Genomic DNA, 21006 nt, shown 5'->3' on the forward strand with positions numbered 1-21006 from the left:
CTCTTCAGGGAAGCTTAGGAAAGTGCTGCGTGTCTGGTTATGTCTGCTCCCGCCCTCTCTCTTGGGGCCTCATATGACAAATCATCAACCAGTACCCCCCGCCCCCCTCAAGGGTCTTTGACCCAGGAGCAGTAGGTTTTGGTTCCTGGGACTGCAGATACCCTTTGCAGTTGGGTTTAGCAGCTACCTAGTCCACTGCAAGCCCTGGTCCTGGATGAGCGTGACATCCCTCCTGTCCAATCAGAGACGAAGGTTTCTCTCCGCTCCCCGCCTCACTTTCCCGGGAGCCCCAATAAGCGCTCAAAAAGACCCGGCTTCTGCTGTCAAGTAGCTAGGGTGGGCTCCGCCGAGGCGAGGAGGGGCGCGGGGTGGGAAGATGCGCTCCCAGGTGTTTGCAGCGGAAGTGGGAAACCTGTAGGTTATGGTCCAGCTGTGCCGCGCCGAGGCGAGCAGGAGCAGGGAACAGGTAAGAGGCAGGACTTTTCCTTCTCTGCAGATAGAATAAGGAATGCGTATTTTCATGCTACCGTTCCCTCCCCCCTTCCCCCCCCCCCCGCCCCCCGCCCTGCCCCGCCCTCGTCACCCCCAAATCCCTTGTGGTCGCTGAAGCTTTCCTGGTGAAGAACGTCAGGAAGGACTGGGGTGGAGGTTGCCCGGGTGCTGGGAAGGGAGAATGCGGGATGCTGGAGCCCGGGGGTGACGGGCAGGGGAGGGCGTCACTGTCTTAAGAGAGGGGACCTAGCCCCAGATCTTTATTCGTCAACTTTCCTCTCCGAGGCAGCAGCAGTCACCGCCGAGGAATCACCCAGGGGATGCCGTGTCCACCCGTCAGGGGAGGGGCTGGGGGAAGCAGACGTGCCAGCAGCCAGGAACCCGCAGGTCTCCGTAAATGGAGAAGAGCTTCTCCTCCTCCCCACGCCTGTCCGCAGCTACTCGTTTTCTCTCGCCCCTACTCTCTCTCCTCCCTTGGGGCTAGACTCTAGCTGTTTCCGTGAAAAAAAGAAAAAAATTGGGAGTGATCGTGGTGAAGGAAGAGGAGACTCGTTTGTTTTCAGGCCCCTCTGCTAAGAATTGCTCCCTTCGGGGATGGGGGTGGGGGTGGGGGGAAATCCCTGCAACTCAGAGGGCATTTTCCGATCACTTACATCTCTGTTGACAAGATGCGAGTCCTTGCTCTGCTATCTGCGGCAGACCAAAATGAGGAGAGACAGAGCGGCTTTGCCGCTCTCTCCCAGCCTGGCGTTGTGTATTGGGCACCACCTTGTCACCTAGTTTCTTAGAGGTGGGTTTGGCCTCAAGGAGTCCCAGAGGGCCGAGTAATTATGCACGGATCGGCTGAGGGCGGCTGCAGGGCAGCCTCCTGGGGTGACCGCATCTGGGTTGTGGGTGTTGGCCCAGTGCCGGTTCCTGCTGGAGTCAGATTACTGAAAGCAGTAAGCAGAAGAATTGCAGAGAAATCATATACTGCATCACTCTCGGGGACTGATGACACTCTGGTTTGAAAATTCTAGAAAAACTGAAGTGGTGGGAAGGAGGGAAGGGAGAGAGCTGCAGTCTTCTCCCATTTATTCATCCCAAATCCATCATGGGCATTTGTATGTGTGCTTGTGTGCCGCACATCTCCAAGGTGGAGCTAAATATAGCTCCTGCACACCCAGCCCGGTTTCCCTGCTGCTGAGCCTGCTGCCTTGGCCTTCTGAAGCAATCTGGAAGCACTGAGTGGGAGGGGCAAAAAGGAAACAAATTCTCTACTGGGGGAAAAGCCAAAGAAGATGTACCCAAACTGATGAAACCCTGCATTAAATAAAATGAATGTTTCTTTAATGTACATAAAGATCAGTATTTTCACATATCATTCTGAATACCTCCTTTGAGTGCTGTCTGATCTTCATCAATTTCCTTCCATTTCTGTTTCACAGATATGTATGAACCCCACTAGCCTGAAGTGTAACACACATATCAAATATACATGATCATATTAGGGATATTTTATTAAATTCATCAGATCATTAATAGTTTGCTTATGCTTGTCCCTTGGTCATTTGATAGTAAATGTATTTGGGTAGTAACTTGTAGCTAACAGCATTTGGGGATCTGGAAGAAAAGGAGCCACTCATTTTACAGGAGCTTTAGCTAAGGGACTATTAAAACCTTTAAAGGTAGTTTAAGTATATTTCTTTGTAAAATTTTTGCTTGTGGACCTGATAAACTCATGCTACTGTTTCATATATTTATTAGCAGTGTGTGGAATTTCATTCGTAGATGTATGGGCATTTATTTTTCTCATTGCCTAGAATTATTTAATTCTGATAATAATCTTTCCGTTTTCACAAATGAGAAAACTAAGATCAGAGGACACAAGTGACTTGCTTAATATGTTCCAAAAATCCATTATTCCAACTCTATTATTCCAATAACCTTCTGTATATTTATCTTTTGTTTCTGTGTCCCCTCAAATAGAACACTTTTAACTTTCTCACTATTTTTGGTCTGGTAACAAAATTCAGTCAATATTAACAAGGTAACAATATGGGCCACTTTTATTCAGTTCTAGTCTTACATGTATCCCTATACAATTTAATTCTGAGCTTTGAGAATACTTCCAAGCTTGCCATTGGAGTTAATGATTTAATCTACCAGACTATCACAGGCAAGGGGAACTGACTTAATTTTGGCCCAGGGACTTCCTGATTATGTAATTTGTGGCAAGTTACTTAACCTTTTAGTATCGCAGTTTCCTCATCTTTAAAAATAGAGCAATAGCACTGAACTTCCCATGTTGTTGCAAAGGTTAAATAAAAAAATGTTTGCATGGTTCCTTGCAGGGGCTAGGAACATGGTGGGTTGACTATAAATAGGACTGTTATTAATGATAATAATGATTGGGCATCTATCCACTTAATGCCTTTCTTAAAATTCATGGTTTGCTCAGTAGAAGGCTTTTCAATGATTCTCACTCGAAGTGATTGCTCCTCTCTGGAACCTCCATTAGGTAACCTTCATTTGGAAACCTAATCACAGTCTTATTTTGTTGCTCAACCTCTATTTGTGTATCTGATTTGTCTTCTAATTAGGCAGGGAGTACTTTGCAGAGAAAGACCATGACTTACATTTTTTGTATACTCTACCACATTGAGTATACTCAAAGATAGCTATTGAGAAAGCATCATCATAAGGAATTATTTGGATGTATGCAACAATGACTTGGGAATAATCTATTTCTCAGTAGAAGGGTATGATTGAGAACTACTTCTGGAAACTTCCTTTGGCTTCATTAGTCTCTCTGTGAGGAATAATAGATGACATGAGGTGCTTCAATATCTTCCCATAGAATAATTCAATTTTCCTGTAGGGATTCTGACCCTGGACAGGTTATTTTACTATTTTCACATCTTATGCCCATTGAGACCAAGTTGAAAGAAACAATTTGTATTTCTGTAAATATAGAATAATTGCCTCATTAGAAAAATAAATAGACAAAGAGTCCCATTTCCATCCATTTTTACATGCAAATTGGCCGTGGTGTACATCATATCAAAGAACCCATCTTCTCTAAGCACCTGCTCTTCAAGTTCAATGTTTGTTTTCTTTTATTGGTTTATTGTTATTTTCTCTTTCTAGTCTGTCATTTTCTGCATCATCTGTCCCCTCTTTGAAATATTACTTCTTGATACCACTGTGTGCTGATGTCTTAATTTTCCTTACTTTTTTTGACCCTCTTTGCTTTGTCCCCTCTTATCTCCTCTTCCTGCTTCTTGCTTTCAAATTATCATCCAAATTGATGATCATTTATTGTATTGGAAGTAAAATTCCCCTTTTGCATTTCCAGTCCTAAAATCTTCTCCCTTAGCCATTCCAGAATATTGTTAGAGTGACTAGGGCAAAGGCTTTGGAAAGAAGCCTAAATATGCTAATATTTATATATCATATATGTAGGTAAGCAAACGTTGGAAGTCAATTGGGGATTACAATAGCATTTACCTCAGAGATATGTGTGTCTGGGTGTTTAGTATTAAATGAGAATATACATGTAAATTATTTAACATACGGCTTGGCCCATAGTAATTACTGATAAATAATAGTTATTAGTCGTAGTAGTTCTGTTTATAGGAATGATAATATACAAGTGGAAATTATTTTTTTCTTTTCTCCCATCAAATAGACACCTCCACTAAACTGGCTTTCTGGCTTGTGATCAGTTGAGTAGTTTTTCTTTTTTTAATCTTCTTTCCCTCTATTTCCAAGTACCCACCACCTATTCAGCCACTAATATGTTCATCCTTATTCTCAACTCCAATTCACATCTTTCTCTGTTTCCCCAGTACCAGTTTCATCTGTCATTGTATACCTGGATTAATACTTTAGGCAGTTTATCAACTCTCCCGGTGTATGTCTTTCTCTTTCAATCTAAAATGCCACATATTATTATTATTGGGATAATGCATTTTAAATTTTATTATTGCCTTTACTCTGTTTTGAAACTTTCGCTATATGTAAGTTCAATTCTTAAAGAGCACCGTCTTTGAAGGGAGAAATATTTGAGTTCAAAATCTGACAAACAGGGCATACTTGTTGTGTATCCTTGGAAATCTATCAGAAGGAGGATGAGGCGTTATTTCAACATGATTGTGTGAATGGTCTATTGTATAAAATTGCATTAAAATGTATCCATTTAACATTACATTTAAAATAGAATTTTGTGATTATAAGGAAGTATAGGATCATTAAATAAAAATTGGAAATAAATAAAAAGAAGATTCCACCATGCAGAGAGAGAGATCCACTCCTACCCTTCCTGTTTATTTCCCTGAATATACATAGTATTTAAAATTTTACAGAGTTGGAATTTTAGAAAGTATTGATTTTTGTATTCAGGTTTTTTTTTTTCCATTTATTTCATTTCGATTCTTCTTAACCACTGTTTTTTCATGGTTGCCAAATATTCTATTATGGGGAGAGTTCCTTTAGATTGTTTCTGGTTTTTTACACTTTTGGGAATGAACATAATATACATCAATTTTTGCATTTCTGACTATTTCCTTATGATAGCTTTTTAGAAGTTATTGGTCAAAAGTATAAATATAAACTCCTAATGCTGCCTAATTATTCCCCCCAAAGTTTACAGTATCTGTGAATACTTTCATTAACATTTGTTTTGTGGCTAAAATAAAGTTACCATTTTGGTAGTGGAAATTGTATATCAAGCTATTAATATTGTGTTTCTACGATTTTGGATGAATTCAATAAATGTTTTCATTTTTATCACTTCTCTGTATTTCTTAATTTGTGCATTTCCTTTGGTAAGTTCTGTGTTGGGATGTTTACATTTTCTTTATTTAATGAGAAATTTAATACAAAATACAGATTTTGTATACTGCAAAATTTTCCTTTGTTGTTTTTCTGCGTTTTCTTTTTCATGATTTTGACGTACTGAAATGTAAACTTTACTATGGTTTAATCTTTAAATCTATTTTAGTATTTAGCATTGTGGTACTATGTCATTGCTTTAATGCTCAGAAAGCTTTCTGCCACCTGACAAAGAACAGAACATAAAAACATACAAATGAGGGCACTACTGCTGAACTTTTCTCCTTTGAAATGGGATTTGGCTTATGTATATCATGTGTATTTCCCAGTGTGAAATGGATCCCGGGGACACATAAAATACACTCTTAGTCTATTAAGATCCTATTATTATTTATGCAGCTCTTCTAGGAAGTGAGTACTGCCTTAATTCTTTCTGAGCTATTATTGTCCATTTCAAAAGTGCCAAGGGGCAAAACATACTATGGAAGATATTAATGGCCAGGTTACTCAGCCAGAACAGGGCACATTGTTTGCACAATTATCTGAATGACTCAGGCACTAAATCTGCTTTTCCAGGATTATCCAGATGGTCCTTAAATCACTGGATAATTGCTCACCCCTGCACTTGATTTTGATGATGTAAACGTGAGCGTATCATCACTTTTCCTGCACTTTTTTTTAAAATCAGGCTTTAAATGCTTAGGGGTGTTCGCTTTTTTTTAAAATGAGAAGCATGGTTATCTGGGCCTTGAGCACCCAGGCTTTGGAGTTATGCAGAGCTTCACATGAAAGATTCACATGAAGCCCACCTTGGCCAGGTACTAGCTGTGTGATTTGGGGGGAGTTATTTTCTCTCTCTAAGACTTTGTTTTCCTTGCAGAAAATGATGTATCTATAGTTCCTACTTCAGAAGCAGTAAATTAATCTGATCCCTCTCCTGTAGTCTTTTCCTCTCAATCCCATTCTCCACATCATAATCAAAATTATCTTCTGAAACCAACCTCATCACATGTCTCCTGTGCTGCAAATCTTGAATGAAGTCCTTTCTTTTCCCTTTAGTAAGACACACAAAATTTTTGCATTGCTTCTAAATACTTTTTTTAAATGGTCCCTGTTTACTTCTCTGAATTTATTTTCTCATTACTCTAGTCTCTTCCATCTCTAATCTCCCACAGTGCCAATCATACCGACCCATCTGCATTTCCCCAAATGCATCATCATTTCTTTCTTCTTCCTTCTACTCTCCAAGCTTTGTTCTCTGCCGAAAATGACCTACCTTCTTGTATGCCCTTAAGTGACCTGCCCAAGCCTTTCAAGATTCAGATTAGCTACCATAATCTCTAGGAGGGCTTTCAAATTTGTTGGACACTGTTTTTCAAAATAACCTCATATTCCTTTTTAATAGCTGTGAGATCTTTAATGATGGCCCTATTTTTCTTGCTGTTATTGGTTATTTGTACCAAAGGCTTATAAATCTTTGTTTTTTTTCAAAGACCAACTTTTGGCTTTGTTGATCTTCATTGTGTTACTTTTAAAGTATAAATATTGTGAAACCAATTAAGTTAAAATTTACTTTTTAATTTTTTCCTTACTGCAGAAACGGATACATGCTTTGAAAATGCTTTTGCATTTTAAAAGGATTAAACTAGGAAGTGAGCGAACCTGCTTAAAAATTCTCCCACAGTGCCAATCACTCTTGAGATTCTGGATACTTTTAAAAGGTTTTTTATGTGTGTAATTTTTTTTAAGTATATTATCATTACTGTTATCTAAATTACATCTTACTCTATGCAATATTTTGTTACTTTTATTTATTTAATATATCCTGGCCAACTTCTCATTTCTCCATATTATAGTGCTAACACATTCTTTGTAGAGTTTGCATATAATCAATTGCATGGAACATATTTATTTTCCATTGTTGGATCTATGGGCTATTTCCAATGTTTTAAATAAAGAATGACACAATGAATATTATTTTACATGCAATAGTACACATTTCTGGGAACACTTCTCTAAGACACATATCTAGAGAAGAATTGTAAGAAAAGAGATGCTTTTACAGATTATAGATATTTAAAATTGCCTTTCAAAAAGAGTGTAGTAAATTTTATAATCCTAGCAGCATGATCAAGAAGGTTTGTTTTTGTGTTTCCCAACCATTACTGAGTACTATCAAACTTTCAAATATTGTAGAAGTATTCATGTTCCCAAATCGAACTATTACTGAAGAAATATAAAAATGGAAGCATAATTGGGCAGGCAATTGCCTGCCATGCCGGAGACCCAGGTTCAATTCCCAGAGCCTGCCTATGCAAAAAAAGAGAAAGAGAGAGAGAGAAAAAAAGGGAAACATAATTGTGCAAAGATGACATCATAAAACATACAATTAGGAATTTCCCTGTAGATCAAGTTTTACTATTCTCTATATAAAGTATTTCAATTATTATTGAGATTGTAAGACATTTCAGTTTAAATGGATCCTGAGTTATAAAATTCAAGTGCTAAAAACTTCTGTGCTTTCATTGTTTGTAATTTTTATTGTCACAGACTTTCAATATAATATATGGTTATAGTTGGTCATGGAGGGCAGAGTGCAATATTATGTATTCAAATAGACATAGATTTAAATCTATATTCTGGTACTTATGTGATCTTGGTAAATTTGCTCAATTCATTCTGCATGGTATCATTTTTAAAATGGGGAAATACACATGAAAGTTGGTTGTCGTCTAACTTCTGATTGGTTTCTGAGTTTGATTCAGATGGTTTGGCTAGTGAAGCGTATCTTTTTTCTCATTTGCCCAACTGCTTGTTCTTCAAATAGGACTATTTTCTGTCATGAGAAAAGGCCTGTCTCCTGTTAATAATCCAAAAGTAAGCCCTTCTGTTAGACAGTGAAAGAAATAAGGTAAATTATACTTATGTCTTCACTAGTTATATACTGGATTTATAAAGGGTGGTGGTGAGAACATAGATCTACTATGTGTGGGGCATTATTTGGGGCCTGGAAATATAGTAATGAACAAGTAAGACTTGTTCCTTGACTTCAGAGACTTGTAAGTTTCTGGGGAGATAGATAAATAAAATGGTAATCCAAAACTGTGTGATGAGTTCTTTGAAGAAAAGAGAGCCAACACCTTACATGGAATGTTCTATGCCAAGGACATGCAAAGACCTGAAGGCTAAAGAGAGCATGACTGGTTCAAATAACTGAAAGAAATCCAATATGTGATAGACATAAACTATGAAGTGGCAAGAAATGGAGCTGAAGAAGGGAGAATGTCAGATCAAGAAAGGTCTTTTAAACTGTTAAAGACTGTATTTTACCCCAGGACCAATGGTTTCCATCAAGAAAGTGATTTAATCAGATTTCTCAAGTTTCTCCTTGAGAATTTAATAAAGTAAAACAAGATGCTAGATGTGAAACGTCTTCGTGATTTCAAAAATGTTACAGCAATTAAGTTAAAGCTAGATTTGAGAGAACATATCCAAATAATTCTTAAATTCTCTTGCCATGAAAGTGACAGGCCCCAAACTCTCCAAACCATCTCTTTTTTTCAATCAACTCTAATAATTGCTTCGTTTTGGACTTTATTTTCCTCAAGTATAAAAACTCTATTTGAATAATTAAGAAGAAGAATTAAATAAATGTACTGAATCATATATTTTCATCGTAATTCTTTCACCGCTTCTTGGAGAGCTTGATTTCTATCAAAACATACAAATCTTTTTAAAATCCATAGAAGTTCACAGATGTCCTGAACTTTGGGTTTCATTCTCAGCCCCTGATGAGAACACTACTGTGCTTAGTTTTAAAAAATATTTGATTTCTGGTTTGTATATAATCATATTTGTTATAGGGACATATAAAACAGTCATTTACAGCATTACTAAATCACACACACATAGAAATGTCCAGCAATATTGGACATTTAGAGATGTGTGAAACCAAAATATTTTATAAAATGCTATTCTCTGAAGCTTCTGATGCCTGGCATAATCAGACTGAGAATGTTTTACTTATTTATTTATGTATGTGTATATATGTAAATATATGTATACACATTTATAAGTATTTATATGTGTATTTTTATTGTGGTAAAATAATGTACAGTGAACAAAAATGCTGTTTCTATTTTCCTAAATGATTTTATTAGTCATACTGAAATGTGCTCATAAAATGACTACTTGGCATGCCAAAAACTTACCCTTACAATAAAAATTCCTGTATTTTGATACATGAATAAAATTATAACTGAGAGGTCACAAAGAATAGCTGATGCAGAGTGAGTGTGAGTTATTTCTTATTTGGTTTCTTCCTTCTCTTTTCTTTTAATGCCATCGTTGTTCAGGGTACTGTCAGGTTGAGGTATATTGTTCCTTTTTCAAATGTCCGAAGACAATTGTGTTTTTCAAAGCCAGCAGTGCCTATTAGCCATTAATATCATTAGAGATTTGAAAATTAAGCCAGTCTTGTCCTCAAATGGATTTTGTTCCATCCAGAAAATCTTTTTCTTTACAGTTGCTTACAATGTCCATTGACTTGCCAAGACCATTTGAATCTTTATTATGTCTGCTGCATGGATCTCCTGCCTAGCTTACGTACACTCATGTACTTCATTTATACTATACTTGCTGATGTTTGAGCTGGGGTAAGAGCAGTGGATGATGGATAGTGATGGAGAATCATTTCATCTGTACCAGATAATAATTTTCTTCAACAATGCTCTACTAATTAACTTTAGATAGAATTCTGGACCAAAGCAACGTTTATTTTTTAAGGACCTTTGATACTTTAACTAGATGGGAAGTTTTGCCTGTGTCTTTGGATATCTGGCAAACATCTACTTGTCTTTCAAGATTACTCTATATCCCCTCACATTCAGGGAGCTTCTCCTGGCCTGACATCTCCCAAATACATCGGCACATCCCTCATTTTTGTTCCCAATGTATTCTTCACAGACTTTAGCAATAGTGATATAACATTTCATTACCCATATTTATATTCACGTCTGCCTTTCTTTACTAGTTTATAAGACTTTTGGGAATGGAGACAATGTCTTATTATACTTAAAAATAAATATATATTTCCAGTGCCTAGAAAACTGTCTCACTTAGGGATGTTCAGTACATGTCCTTTTTATAGATGAGTAAATGAACTATTTTTGAAATATTCTTTTGTAATATCCCATATTTTCAAAATGCCAGAGGAAGACCATCAATTTATTAGCTTATGGCCACACAATTTCCTCAATATTGATAGATATAATTATAAGAATATAAATGATCAACAACTGATGTGTCATAGGTTAGTGGTTCTCAGGCTTTACATTTCATAAGAATTACCCCGAGGGAGTTTATCAAACATGAAGAATCCTGGCCTCCATTCCTACAGATTCTGGTTTGTAGATCTGGGATATGACCTAGAAAACTGCATTTCTAGCAGCATATTTGGTGCTCTTCAGACTACATTTGAAAAGCAAAAATTTAGGTCTACCTAGATTGACTTAATGCTTATACCTCAACTCCACATACATATAAATACAAACACACACACACACACACACACACACACACACACACACACGCTCAGACTAAAGAATTGCTTTTAAATACCTTAAGTCTCACTGCTATGCCAGCCCATTTACTTTCTGTCATTCTATTCACTGCTTTTCTCCTCTTATATTTTTACAACCATTACCAACCAGTCAGGGCATCCCTTTCCTTTAATTTTAACACCAACTTATTTCAGTGCATAGAATTATCAAATCTTTGAGTCTTTTGTTGTGCTTGGACATACATTTTTTAAATAATTAATCATAGGCTACTGATGTGTCTTCAAAGAAGGTGCTTTATTGGGGCATGGAAGGGAATTAGAAGGGGAAGGAATGTTTTGAAATCTTAACTTTCCTGGGTGACCTTTGGAAGGATTTTCTCTGGATTGCTAAAATTTTAATATGTAAGTAATTCTTAGCCCATGAAATTTTCAAGGGCTCAAAAAATAGTGAATGATTTATTTATGCAGCAAGAGCAAAGACTGCTTACTCTAAGTCTAATGTAAGTATTAACAAAAATTTTGGTATTATTTAATATTAGCACCTCCAATGATTTTTTAAATTCTTGGTTACTTTTCTCTTCTCAAATGGAAACTGTGTTGTGTTGAAATTTTAAGTATAATTTGATGTTAAATTTTTCTTCCATTAATTTGATCTTATATTACAGAGAAATTATGGATAATTATTCATGGCGATGCTTCTATTTTGGAAATCAAAATTTCATCACCTAGGTTTTCTGTTAACATCGTTCATTAACTATTGATTTCCAGCATTATACTGAGAATTTTCCAAAGAATACTGTTTTCTTTAAGGTGGCTGGTGTGAGTCTAGTGACTTAAAATAAATATTAAAATATTTAAAATATTTCTTGAATACCAACTGTGAAACAATTTTGTAAATCTTACCAAGTAATGGTTATTCCTATGGCCCTCAATTTCTAAGAAAACTATAGAACAAAGGATTTTCCCTTAGATTCTTGTTAATATTCAGGTAAGGAGACAATCTTACTAGTCTCAATGATTATTTTATTTGTCTTTTTAGGTTTCTTAATGTAATTCATACAATATTAGGTACTTTTCTATTCTGATTTCTAAATCCAGCCTTTTTCCACAACTCTTAGTGGAATATCTTCTGGAAGATGACACTAATACTTAAGGTACTAAAAAAAAAATCAATGAAAGGTAGGATGCCTTCATTAATTAAATTTGACTTCATCTCAACGTGTGTTTAACTCTACCTCTATCCTTTAAACCTCTCACAGAAAGAGGCGCGCCTTCTCTTTCCTAATCTGAATCCCTCTGCCTGTGTTGTAAATCTTGCTTGTCTCTCTGCACCATACAGGGACGTTTTCTCTCATATGCTTCCTTTCCAATAATTTCAATCTCAACTTTCTAATTTTCCCCTGCCTTCAAACTTTTCATTTCTGTTTTTGACACTGCTATCTTTTGTAGCTACGTTTTCTTTTTTCTCTTTCCTTTTTCAGAATTGCCTATAGCTTCAAAACCTATGACCTCAGCAACAGCACCTCCGTCCATCCTTTCAATTCCTTGCAAAGACAGAGGTCAACCAATTTCTGTTTAAATCTTCTTTCCTCTTCTGTGTTCTAGGTGATAGCAACCCCCACATTTTTAGGGAGCCCACTATATTATCACCCCTCTCCTGGATCTTCAGCCTCTCCAAATTGATTTCTTGGTGTTAGTATTTTAAGATGTCTAATTTTCTTTCATCTTAAAAACAATGGAGGACAAAATTAAACAATCAAAACTCTCCTCAAGCTCTTCATCCCCACAGGTATTATTGTCCTAGTAATTCTCCCTTTTTCCTTTCATGGCCAAGTTTCTTTAAACATTCACCATCTCTGTGACTTTAATTCACTTTCTCACCTCTGAAACTTAGCTTTTTATCCCAGGCATTTCAATAAAACTGCACTTTACAGAGTCACCAAGTACCCCTTAGTTCCTAAACCCAATGGGCACTTTTCATTAGTTGTCTTACATAACTTTTCAGCAAGTTGAGAAGAATTTATCTTCTCAGAATGTTTCTGTGATAGTTTGGATTATTGGTCAGCAAATATTCATTTTCCTTGCACTCCCACTGTTGATAGAGCCTACTACCACAAATGTTGAGTTGTGCTGGGTCACATCAGTTGCATTATCCAATGTAATACTAGTGGATGTGAAGTAAGCAGAGATTTCAAATGAGTATCTGCAGTTTAGCTTGGTTCTTAAACCCTGTTATCTGCCACAAGAAGCACATATGCTGGAAAGCTGCTGCTCCAAGGTAAATGTGTAGACTTGTGAACAGGTATGAATTAAATACAAATCTTAGAGCCACACCCAGCCAACCCTGCAGCCTCAAACATTTCTGGCCCTGTCACAATGTAGACCTATGAGCAAGGAAAAGAAATGCTTGTAATTCACTGAGCTTTGAGATGTTTGTTGTGCAGCAATATTGGGTAGTAATTGACTGAGAAAACTCAGTTCCCCGAGATTCCATAATACCATCTTCTGATTTTTCTTTTAGGCCTCATAAATTTTTGTAGTCTTCCTCAAACTATCTTTTAAGATTTAGTGTTACTGATACTTAACTGAGTTGAAGCTGTGGTTTCTCAACTTACTGTGGAAGTTGTTCATACAGTGAGATCTTATTGCCAGTGATGGTGTTGAATAGCATATATATATCTATGTCTTGAATTTCAGACCAGATCTTTCCCCTGTATACCAGAACTGTGTTGTCAAAAATGCACTGGGCATCTCCTCTCGATGTGTTTACAAGGTCACAAGCAACCTTTGCTGAACATAGTGCCTCTGGTCCACAATCCATCTCAAACTCAATCAGCAGGAAAAAAAAACAATTTTGTACCAGTTCTGCATCATCAGCATCATTACCAAAATTACTATAATGGTTATCATTTATTGCATCCTTGCGTTATTCCTCTAAATGTATTATCTAATTTAATTGTTACAACTACATGGATTATACATCATTATTCCAATTTTGCAATGAGGGACACGAAGTGCAATGAAGTAAAACACCTGCCCACACCAATAAGTAGTAACGAGCTGAACCAGGTTAATTACAGATCTGTCTGACTCCAATGGCTATTAGTTTAACCACGTTTTTCCAGACCTACCTACTTATCAATTTTTCTGGGATGCTTATTAATCTAAATTTAAGGGCTAAATTCCCAAACTGTGTTTTTCAAGGATCTCATGTTTCAGATTTATATTATTCAGCCAACATTAACTACCACAACTCCATGAAAAGAAATTCCCTTTTTATCTCCAAACAAACCACCCACATTATTGCTTCTGTGCCTTTGTCCATGCCATTTATTATAAATAATCATGGCTTGTTTCCTTCATTTTATCCAAAATCTCCTCTTCTCTGGTGCACTTAATTTTTTATTTTCATCGGCGGGCTCTGGGAATCGAACCCTGGTTTCTGGCATGACAGGCAAGAAAGAACTCTTTGCCACTGAGCCACCATTTCACTGTCCTGGTACACTTAATTTTAAATTTAAGATTTCTGTAAACAATTCCCAGATTATTTCCAATGATATTGGTCAATGTCTTAAACCCCTAAAGTGTTTTTTTTTTCTCCTGATCTATCAACTAAGATTTATTCCAAATTACCTGTAAGGCAATGACTTTAAACACATAGAAGCTTTAACACCATGTATAAATAGTATCTACCCCAAAGGAATTTGCAATTTAGTTGGAATTATGAAGTAATATATTACAAAAATGTGATTTTTATATATTCCATAATTGTTTCACATCCCACCTAGTTTAGCTATCTCTTGAACACAAAGATTTTGCGACCTGCCCATTATGTTTGTCTGAACACCTAGTACATTCCGTTGAAGTTGTTAAGTGAATGGAATCTTTTGTTTCTTAATCTCAAATCATTGCTATTTCTTGTATAACTCTCTCAGAAAAAAAATTGAGGTGATTTATATCTAGAAAAATATTTCCCTCAAATCACAGATCTATGTGGTTCATAAGAGTAATTATAAAATTTTATTTCTTTAGCAGAAATTTAAATAACCTTAAATTGGCCAAAAACAAAGCTGCAATCTCAAGGAATTTATTTACTGTGGTCAGTATCAAAATTGTTGATATGACGCTTAACAAAGTATTTGGAAAAAGAAGCATTATACATTTACCCAGTGGTTTCTATTTCTTTATGTCAATAATCTTTTGACTATTTTGACAATTTTAAAGATTTGCTTTTCTACTTGTATTAAATGGCATAACATTTAAATTGCTTAGCACCCTTTTCTCAAACAAAATAGCATTTGAAAAATGGAAGTGGTGGTGAAATCATACTATAGATGTTGTATATTTAAGGTCCTATCATATTAGAAAACAAAACAAGGTCGGAAAGCTCAGAAGAAGAAAGCAGGGAGAATATTAAAGATCTTACGTAATAAAACAAAGAAAAAAGTAAATAAAATGCCCACAACCCTTGTACCTTGGTTACCCTGTCTTTTCTACATTTAGGGCTTTAATTGAATTTGCTATTAAATGGCAGAATCATACTTTTCCCCCTCATTTTTCCAATTTATATCATTCTGCTCTCTTTTTTATAGCTAAAAGGAGTAAGATGATGCCAAGTGACTTCCCTGGGTAGTAGCTGTGATTCTTGGGATCATTGTAAAGATCTTTTTCTCATTGATTGCCTAAGTGGTAGGAAATGGGAATGATTAATATGACCTCCCTCTATTGTCATAATTTGGGGCATTAACTAAAAATTTCAGCCTTGTGCACACATGAATTCAAACATATGATCTAAAGTCAATATAAGATATTTCAATTTATCAGCTCTTTTGGGGGGGATTTTCTGTATCATAGGTTTCTCTCATTAAAAGAGTAATTGAGAAATGACTAATGCATAAGCATCTTGTCTATTTGAAAATTCTCTACCAATAGATACATTAAATCTTTTCAGCATTTTAAGAAATAGGTATTTTTTTAAAGCATGACCCAAACTGCCTGGGTTTGGGTAACACAAGAAAAAACAGAACCAATTTTCCAGAACCCTAGTTTCTAATTAATAGGTTGAGAGTAGCAACTGCAAAACCTTATATAAAGGATCCCATTCCATATTACTGAATTCCCCTAATCCCTGCTTTCCAATCACAGCTAAAATGTTGATCATTAATAAAGTTATGCTTCCCATTTTTATTAGTGAAAAGATATGGTAATGTGTCTAACCGATAATCCTTTGTCATTGGAATGCTCTATCTCTTCTACCTTCTCAGAAGTAGATGTTGTCTTACATAATATTTGTTTTTGGAAATGATACTTTGGATCAGCTTTCCTGCAGTCTTACCTTTATTCAATTTTGAATAGATTACTTACTGGACATCAGGGTTGTCAAGAACTCTATTTAAATGAGTCACTTTGCAATATATATAGACAATCATCATGAGCAACCCAAAATACAAGACTTTATTTCAATGAGTTAAAGGTGAGTATATCATTTTAACATTCTGCATTTTCTGCAATTTCTGGAGTTTATACTATCCAGCTACCAGGGGATTCCGATTGCTTCAGGACCTACTGGAACAGAATGTGCCTTTGATATTAGCACATTATCTATCTCTGCTATCCACTCCCTTGTTCTATCTCTGCTATCCACTCCCTTAAAAACAGACTGCAAGGGCTTCCGTTCCTACAAAGGAGATGGATATTGATCCTTTCCAAGCAGAACCTCATCCAGTCCTCATGATCAGTCTACTGCTAATTGAAGAAATTCCCTCTGCATGAAAATTATTTTGTAAGCATTGTATGGAAAATGGATGCAGAAGGAAGGAAGTGAGAATGTGTAATTTTATTTGCCTGCTTCAGGTGTCCTTTAAGCCAGTGATTCGCAAACATGAATGTGCATAAATATCCAGGAGGTAACCTGTTAAAACTGATTCCTTGAATCCACCCTGAAATTTCCTGACCTAATAGGTCTGGGATGGAGCCAGCTGATTTTCATGTTAACAAGCTCCCCGGTGATGCTGATGCTGCCCATTGGAGAGGCACGCTTTGCACAGCACTGCCCTAGGTCACCATGGCACCAAGTCCTCTTTGCTGACAGGTAACTCTTAACCTTCAGAAGTGATACTAATGCCGTGAGTATTAACCAATGGAGGGAGAGTTTAAAACAGCTTAGTTTATTGTATAGGACTTCGTGTTGCATTAGTAGGATTCTTTGCCTTGATTTAACATTGCTAACATATTTTTCTTACTACCAGAGAAGGACACAAGCAATCTTTCAGGGCCTGATTTGATTACCCTTGTGTTGGGGAAAAGGGTCATCTTGATCTTGTTGCTTTTAAGAAGTAAATCTGTTAAGGTCTCAAGTTTTTATTATAATCAAGCTTGAGGGGAACAAGTGGACAGCCCTGATGTTTTCTTGTTAACAACTGAAATCAGCCTTTTATAGTCTAGTAAAATTAGAGAATATTGTTAATAAAATCATTGATGGTGTTGGGTGTAATCTGTTATGGCAAAAAAGCAATAAATGAACCCTTGAGATTAGGGATTAAATTCCATAGATGCTTCTAATGCTTTGAAAATCAGGATGACGGCGTGGCTCTGAACTTTAGTTGCATTTTAAATTTATCTGGGTAACTGTAAAGCTGCTGCCTGGGCCCCACATTCAGGCGTTCAGATTTAATTGGTTTGGGGTATGGTCTTCACACAGGCATTTTTAAAACTTCCACTGGTGATTCTAATCTGATGCCAAAGCAAACAAATTAGGGCACTTTTCGATTCCCCACTGAATCTTTGGCCATGTCAGAGTATAGGGAAAAAGAGAGGGAGGAATGGTTAAGGAGAGAAGTGCAGACAAAGCTAGGCACCATTTCTTGAGACTTACTTCTGTATATCAGACCCATAAAGGTAGTTTTATAAATATCTCTAAACCTCACAACAGTTCTACAAGATTACTATTAATTAAGAGCTTTTTTTAAATGTATATATACAAGGAAAGATGCTTTACAGCCCAGGTCAACTGACTTGCCCTTCTCTGTTTGCTAACAGGGGCACTTACAGACTTCTTTCTCATTATTTTTTTAAATCTAAATACCTGGAGAAGATAAGGAACAACATCTAATAAATGCCAAGAAGTCCACAGTACCATATGAAGAGAAATATATCCTTTAGACTATAGGCTTAATATGTATGATGAGTAAAAACTTTACCTATAGTACCTGGCTCTTACACATGGGGCAATAAGAATACTGTTAGAGATTGAAACACTAGCTGCATTTCCAAAGCGTATCTGGGACTCATGGGCTTAGCCTGAAGTGAAAGAGAGCACTGGAAAATGGATCCTTAAGATTCAGAATCTGAGCATAATTATTGCTATGACGATAGGTGAGAGCTAATACTGATTTCCTCATGTCATGACAATGGACAAAATCAGGGAATATTTCTCATACTCAGGAAGAAGTGAACTGCATCAGAAGGGACACTAAAAATACTACTTTCTTTCTGCTCTAATGTTAAGGGACATATGTAGAAATTGACCCTCTTGAAAATGAATACATGTAACCTAGTCAAACACTTAAAATGCTGATAATATTGTACAGTTGTAGTTTGTCATCTGCTAAAACAAATACCATATAACGGGTTGGCTTAAACAAGGGGAATTGATTGGCTAAAAGTTTTGAGGCTAGGAGAAGTCCAAAATCAAGGCATCAGTAAGGCAATGCTTTCTTCCTGAAGACTGTGGAATTCTGGGGCTGGCTGCCAAGTGCAGTCCTTGGTTTTTCTGTCACATAGTAGTGCTCCCTCCTTTCTCTTCAGGGTTCCATTGACTTCTAGCTTCTGGCTCTTCCTGTGGCTTCTTTTTCTGTGTCCAGTGTCCTCTGCTAAAAGGACTCCAGCCGTGTTAGATCAAGACCCTCTCTCATTCATTGTGGCCACATCTTAACTAATAAGATATTCAAAAGTCTTATTTACCACAGGGTTCACACTCACAGGACCAGGGGTTAGGACTTGAACATGCCTTTTGTGGGGAAGCTTTTTTAGATATGTTTTATAATGTGATTTAATCTTCACAATGTCTTTTCATAGAGATGGGAAAGAGGCATATAATGGCTTATATATTTATAGCTGTTCACAAGGCTTTATGCATATGTTTTTATGTAATCCTAATAGCTAGCTAGAAGAGTTTTGCTTTGATTTTCTCCAGATTTATAAGAAGTTCAGAGAGGTGAGGTAATTTGCTCAGGAACATTGACCCTGTAACTGCTGGAGCCTGAGATCAAAACTTGGCCCTACAACAAACATTAAATTTGACTTAGATCTTTCTTCTCACTGCCAATGATTTAACAGTCACTTTTTCTTTGAAATACAGTAAAACCACTTATTAGAAGCAGCTATATATTTTACATAATTGTATATATGAACAGTGAAATCAAATCATTGAACTGAAGTGAATATTGAGCTATATTCATGTAAACAGTTTGGACAATATCTGGCATAGAGTATAGTTATTATATTCTTCATATACACTGGTTTTCCAACTTTAAAATAAATAGCTCCATTTTAAGGTCTGGAATAATCTCTTGCCTTAAACTTCAAATAGTCATGCAAATTAATAATATTTAAAGTGACAGAACTTAGGTATATCAACTGGATGTCAGCATTCATTAGTCTAAAATCACCTTCCAATATACTTCTTCAATTTCAAGTCAATTCTGTGGTTTACATGAAAGAGTGTTAGAACTTTATGAGGAGCATGGTATCACAGCTTTGTATAAGAATATGGTTTAGTTTTTCTTGTGTTGGTTTAATTGATGCTTTAACATTATTAGCACCATTGGATAAATTGCTCCTTTAAGCATCATGCATCTAGTGATTCTAAGCCATAGAGGGGCTACTTATAAAGTAATTGTGCCTATGAATTCTTGTAAAATTAGGCTTGTCTTATTTAGGTTTCTATTAACCATTATTTAATCAGCTTTAAAATGACTAAGTACAATGGGATTTCTTTGTAAATAGGTGACATATTTTAACTTTCAAGGAGAAAGCATTTAAATATTTTATTGAATGAGTGATTAGTACAGTAGATTGTTTTTATTTTTTCTCAGTATTTTATGTATGTTTTCATGTGGAATTGGGCTTATCTAATCTATGTTTCTTTTGTCCTATCTGAAAGCTATGTTTTTTTCAGCAATGCACATCCTCATTTTAAGGAAAGAACAAGCTATATAAATTCAAAGATACTCCTTAGGGCTATAAAAATTTTTCATTGCCTTCCCTGATAACCCAGGAGGCTTCCAGGCAACACTGAGGGTTGGCATCAGTGAATTAGCATGTTTTTAGAGCCCATTAGAGTCCATGGGCGAGATTCCAGACACTAGGGCCAGTGGCTGAGTGTCCTGAGAGCCCACCATGCTGGAGAATTATAATTTAATAAAGTACTCACATGGCTCTGTGAACCAGAGATTATTATCCCCGCTCTACAAGTGGAGAAACTGAAGCCAAATGAAATTACATGGTTAGAGTGAATAAATGGTAGGACTGGGATTAAAATCTGATGAATTTTATACCTTATCTTTCAAACTTTTCCAAGAGTCTGTTATTATTTCTATATGGACAGACTGTTTTGTGCATTTCTCGGCCCTGGCTGTCCTGCTAATGAAAATTGGGATTTCTTTTCATCAGAGTAAAGTTTCCAAAGGTGTCCTTACTTGATAGCCTCATTATGTTTTATTTCCCTCTAACTTGGATAGTGTGGAGTGTTAAATCTTTTAATAGAGGGTATTTGAGATCAGCATCGTCTGATTATCTGCATATTATTACAGCTCAAAACTTTTTATAGGCTTCAGGTAATTAAAGTTAATTACATAGTTATTTGTCCCTTGAGTACAGAATTGTTGATCATTCAGTTAGAAATAATGTGATCAAGATGGAAAAAGTTAGCAGTTGCTAACTCATCACGTGGAATAATGTATATGTTTACCAAATCAATAATAATGTGGCCATAATGGAAACATGCAGTGATTTTCATTGTTTTAATGCAACTTTATTGAGATATATTCACATAGCATATAATCGTCCAAAGTGTACAATCAGCGGTTCACAGTATCATCATATAGTCGTGCATTCATCACCACAATCAATTTTTGTTC

The 21006-nt window shown here is 36.2% G+C and overlaps 1 protein-coding gene across 5 annotated transcripts in view; it reads left to right on the top strand.

Moving 5' to 3' along the window:
- Positions 1 to 286: 286 nt before the first annotated feature.
- CNTN1 (contactin 1) overlaps positions 287 to 21006 on the top strand; it is a 420382-nt gene continuing 399662 nt past the window's right edge. For 4 of the 5 annotated variants that reach the window (XM_077170568.1, XM_077170574.1, XM_077170570.1 and 1 more), the window contains exon 1: positions 289 to 466. The gene's annotated coding sequence lies outside the window, so the exon portion shown is untranslated. Of the gene's footprint in view, positions 467 to 21006 lie in introns of all 5 variants that reach the window. The other variant, XM_077170576.1, reaches the window with a different exon arrangement.

The sequence above is a fragment of the Tamandua tetradactyla genome, chromosome 7 (genome assembly GCF_023851605.1).
Source record: "Tamandua tetradactyla isolate mTamTet1 chromosome 7, mTamTet1.pri, whole genome shotgun sequence".
Taxonomy (NCBI): domain Eukaryota; kingdom Metazoa; phylum Chordata; class Mammalia; order Pilosa; family Myrmecophagidae; genus Tamandua; species Tamandua tetradactyla.